The sequence below is a fragment of the Rhinopithecus roxellana genome, chromosome 18 (genome assembly GCF_007565055.1).
Source record: "Rhinopithecus roxellana isolate Shanxi Qingling chromosome 18, ASM756505v1, whole genome shotgun sequence".
Lineage (NCBI taxonomy): Eukaryota > Metazoa > Chordata > Mammalia > Primates > Cercopithecidae > Rhinopithecus > Rhinopithecus roxellana.
Genome location: NC_044566.1, coordinates 12074086 through 12079328, shown reverse-complemented (window position 1 = coordinate 12079328; position 5243 = coordinate 12074086). Strand labels below are relative to the sequence as shown.

General features: G+C 43.0%; 1 pseudogene; it reads right to left on the bottom strand.

Annotated features, from left to right (window-relative positions):
- Window positions 1–983: 983 nt before the first annotated feature.
- On the bottom strand, window positions 984–4160 carry LOC115894613 (annotated as a pseudogene).
- Window positions 4161–5243: the final 1083 nt, after the last annotated feature.

Here is a 5243-nt window from a genome sequence, read left to right as displayed (position 1 = left end):
CATCTACTGTTTCGAAAAATATATGAATAAATCATATTAGTTGTAAAAGTGTTCACTTAACTCCCTTAGTATTTAAATTTCTCTCTAGCTGTCTAGATATAATCTAGTAGTCAAATTGTGGCATTATTATTTCAAATATTTTGTATTATATTAATGATTTATTAAGCCTGTTCAACTCTTCATCTAGTCTGGAGAGAACTCCACAGGGCACAGATCATAAAGGAAGCTCGATCATCAAAGAGTGTGTAACGCTGGGAAATAAAGGGAAGTTAGAAGCGAGAGAACAAACGTCAGTTCCTGGGAAAAGTCAAGAGGTGGGTCCTGATGGCAGGAGTCATTCTCAGCTGAGCGCCCCAGGGCCTGGTCATCAAGCCCTCCATTTCCCTGGCAGAACAGAAGGTCTTCAGACCCTTCACAGCCTCTACTGAGTATGTAAAATGTGAGAGAAATATAATCAAAACTGTCCTCCAGTGTTGAATCCCATATGACTGAACTAACTCTGTGATTCTTGGCTTCCCAACAGTTTTGTCGCTGAGCCCTTGTTCCTTTCTATACGGTAGAGGAGTATGTTAAAGCTGTTCGGGTAGATCACATCTCTGGACTGTTTTCACTCCAGGAGAGTGGCAGTGCGGCTTCTCCAGGGCTGAGAGCCTGAGTCCAGGTGTGCTTTTGGGCTCTGGGAACCAACACTGAAAGGGGGAAGCCATCCTTGTTGAGGGAGGGACGCGTTCTCCCATACAGCCCTTACAGGGTTCTTCTTCCTCACTCGTGCTGGAGTGACCAGTGTGATTGAGGCCAGCAGGCCCTTCTCCTGGGCATGGGAGGTGGGGGTGGGACAGCCTCCACTCCACTGGCTCTTTTCTTTCTTTTTTCTTCTTTTTTTAGAGAAACGTTGTGTTTAATGGTAAAGCTTAGCACACTGCAGAACCAGGAATGGTATGGAGTCACAGCAGCACGCACAGGCAGGGGACCCCCACGGAGCCTCACATGGGAAAGAGGATGAGGAAGGCAACCATTCAACAGAAGAGCCCCATGGCCTCAGACAGGGCAAAGCCCAGAATGGCACAGGAGAAGAGCTGCTGCCTGAGAGACAGGTTCCTGGCATAAGCAATGACCAAGCTGCCAAACACCATTCCAATGCCAGCCCCTGAACCAGCCACACCAACTGTGGCTGCCCCAGCACCAATCAACTTGGCTGCTATGTCAATGTCCCAGGAGACAACACTGGTCTGGAACTCCTGTTTGATCACCCGGAGTGGGCAGCTGCTGTAGGAAGACTGTTTAGATGAATTCTCTGGGCTATTCAAGAAGGAGGCAGACACAGGCCAGATTAGACCCCAGGTACAACAGCGGCTCCAAGCTGGAGAAATGAGTCATGCCCTGGTGGTCTGCACTGTTTCAGTCTCCCAGCTTTAGCCCTTGGTCTCAGCACTCCAGCTCTTTTCTTCTGTTTACTTTATTGGGACTTTGCTGCATGGAGGAAGATGGAAATAAAGCTTCAGAACAATACAGTTGAAACATTGGTTATGAGAGTCTTTGTTCCAACAGTTGTTGGGGGGTTGGCGGGGTGGGTGTTCAATTAAGCCACAGGGGCTTAAATTAGGATTTGAGAAAAAATGTACTCTTTCTCAAAGAAAAGTCACACCTCGATGTCCAGACAGGTGGGCCCACTGGCTTAAAGCAGCGGACCCAGCAGTGGTCAAGAAGGTAGGACAGCCAAAGCACCCATGTCGTAATCCGCTTCAGAAGGGAAAACAAACTGGCATGGCCTGAGGCCGACTGCAAAACCAACTATCTCAGAAGCCAGGACTGCTATTGATCGGTCGACTCAATAGACATCAGTGCAAATCGTATACAAGAAACCCTGAGTGCTGTTAGAAGCAAATGACTGATTAGAGGAACAGAGCAAGGAAATGCCATTAAGTAACAGATGGGCTGGGCAAGTTGGTTCACACCTGTAATCCTAGCTCTTTGGGAGGCTGAGGAGGGAGGGTTGCTTGAGGCCAGGACTTTGAGACCGGCCTGGGCAATATAGTGAGAACCCACTTCTAAAAAAAAAAAAAAAAAAAAAAAAAAAAATTTAATTGACCCGATGTGGTTGCATGTGTCTATAGTCCCAGCTACTCAGGAGGCTGAGGCAAGAGGGTCACTTGAGTCCAGAAGTTCAAGGCTACAGTGAGCCATGATTGCACCACTGCACTCCAGCCTGCGTGACAGGGTGAGACTCTATCTTTAAGGGAAAAAGAGTGAGACTCTGTCTTTAAGGAAAAAAAAAAAAGCAGTAATGAATATACACACAAATATGCAAATCTAAATAAATATATAGGCTCCGTACATAATAGATAGAGCTTACTGTCTTGAATACCTGAACTTGCCACCAAGACTTTGGTTCTCAGCAAAGGTGAGAGTGGGAGAAAGAGGCAGGTGAAGCCTACACAGGGTAACCTTGTGAGTACCTCTTCCTTCACCCTGATCTTTCCAGCAGGCTCCTGGCTCCTTTTCCCCACCTTTCTTCATGTTCTCCTCTCAAAGAAGTCACTCATTAGCACCTGCACCATCAGACGATGTTTCCACACACAATAAAGAGTTGCACAAGTAACATTAGAGTTTTTACTGGAATATATTTTTGAAAAATCTAACTGATTCTTTTTTTTTTTTTTTTTTCTTAACACCTTTGGTGTTGGGTTCTTGTTTGTTTTGTTTTCTGGAATTATAGAAAAAAATATTCCCCTGACCTTATGCTCAGGCAGAGTCAAATAAACTACCTTGAAAACATTTAGGGAAATTAATTATAGAAAAAACTTTTTTTCTTTCACTGTTTTGCAGCTATGGGTGCAAAACTAGACCATAGAGAAATGGCCTGCTTTACACCAAGGCATGAAACTGCAGTGGGAGGAAGAGAAGGAGGTGGGAAGTGAAGAGATGGAAGGAAAGCCGATGCCATGAGACTCCCTCTGCCTTGTAGGCTGCTCCTCCTGGACACTTACCTTCAGAAATCACTCCATTTCCACACCAGCTTTTCCATCTCTAAACCCAGAAAATGATTCCACAGGTGATAGCCCCAGAGCAAGCCTTTCTGACCCCTTTCCAGTCCCCCATCTGTCCCACTATCCTCTTAACACCCTTTTCATTGAATTCCAGAGGGCTTCAGCCCATAGTAAAATGAAATTACAAGTATTAAACCTTGATCTCTCTCGAATATAATTCATTGCAAACACTCGTGCCCTTAATCCTTAGTGCCCAAATAGCATAATTTTTTAAATCCTCCTATTGATACCCTTTTAATTATTACTCTCAGGAGAGTAAAAATAAATCAGCCACGACCCAGCCACCTCTCACCTTGTCTCTTTATTTTTCCTTTTGTTCAACAAGAATCTCGTGCCTTTTTCTCACATTATCCCATTATGCGTGCTCACTGCGAGGTGGCATTCTCGTCTGTATGTGACACAATGTGTCATTGTCCAAGGGCTACCTACATCAGCCTACTCTGGGGAAAAAAGAGCTTTTACCACACACAAAAAATAAATCTGTTCAGATTACCCACTTTAATTATTTGGTTAAGTATAGAGCAATGAGCAACAATACATTTTTTTATTCTCACTAGGGACAGAACGATGTTTAATTAGGCATTTAAAAGCGACTGTTAACTTATACAGACCTCATCACAAATGGTTTTTCAACCAGTTCAGTGATCTGAAACACCAATTAGTTTCAATTCACACTCCTTATTATCTGTCCCTCATTAAACCATTTAGTTCAGAATCTAAATTCCTTTCTATTCAAGAGTGTTGATGTTTTACTTTGGGTAGGAAGAATTTTTTTTTTTCCTTCTAAAAAGGCATTCTGCAAAATGTCTTCCCATATATCTTTTTTTTTTTAAATTAAACAAGCAATGCAGAGCTTCTTTTCCTGAAAATGCTCTTTGTTGATACTGCTGTTCTTAAATCCAATCTATCCCATCAGGGGCTTCGTGGAGGGCTCTGGTGATTTCTCTTCCAGTGCTGCTTGTCCTGTGAGCATTTGCAGCTGCGCCTGTCAAAACCTGGCTCCAATGCTGCCACCTTGATCTCTGGGTAAGGCTTGGCCTCTCCGGGTATCTTCCTCTCAAATGGAGTCACAGCTCTGCAGCTAGTTTTTCTGCAACGGCTCATGGTCTCCATAGTGGATTTTTTTTTTTTTTTTCTCACTTCGAAGTCTAGCTTTAGGACATCAAAAAGTACACAGAAAGAGCATGCAAGGACTGTTGGTCAAGGTACTCCAGAGAAACAGAATCCACAGAAGACAGAGAGAAAGAAGCTTTAGGGAACTGGCTCATATGGTTGTAGAAGTGACAAGTCCAAAACCTGCATCAGCCCCCAAGGCTGGAAATTCAGGGAAGAGTGAAAATGTTGCGATCTTGAGTCCAAATTTTGCAGGGAAGCAAGCTGGAAACTCAGTCAGAAATCCTATGTTCAACACTTGAAGAGAATTCTTTTATTTTTCAAGAAACCTTAGTCTTTTCTCTTAAATCCATTGGCTGATTGGATGAGGCCTACCCAAATCATACAGGGTCATCTACTTTAAGTCTACTGATTTAAATCTTAATCGCATCTAAAACATACATCCACAGCAATGTTAGGATTTATATTTGACCAAACAAAACTGGACTTTATGGCCTAGCCAAGTTGACACATAAAATTACCCATCCTAGGTGGAGGATGTAGCCTGGGATTTCAATAGCAGCTCTGCCACACACTTACTCCCAGACCTTCCATGGGCCTCAGTCTCCTTATCTATGACATGGTTCCCCAAATGGAATAAATGAGAAGAAATATTGGCTCCACTCTTTAAGCCAATCACATTTAAATTCAGATAAGTTTCCAACTAGTCATATTTCATTGTACTCAAAACAAACCCTATCTGGCAATAGGGTTCAGGTAGATTCCTGTTGATGTGGGGAAAGCTTTGGTCTTGAGAGTCAATATGGGAATAACATGATAAATTCATTAAGTTAGACAGTTCAAAGTCAAGCAAGATTGTATTGGACTAGAAAGCTAGTATATTAATGTGCAATGGAAGTATGGCTGTATGGTGCAGAGAAAACTATAGTAGAAGCCAGGTATCCTACATGTGCAATGCTGAATCAGTCACTTGCCCTCTCTTGACCTCAATTTTCTTTCCAGAAGATAGGAAATTTGGACATAATGACTTTAATGTACCTTCCAATTTCAAACGGGAATCTATTAGGAGTCTTGTTTTCTTCC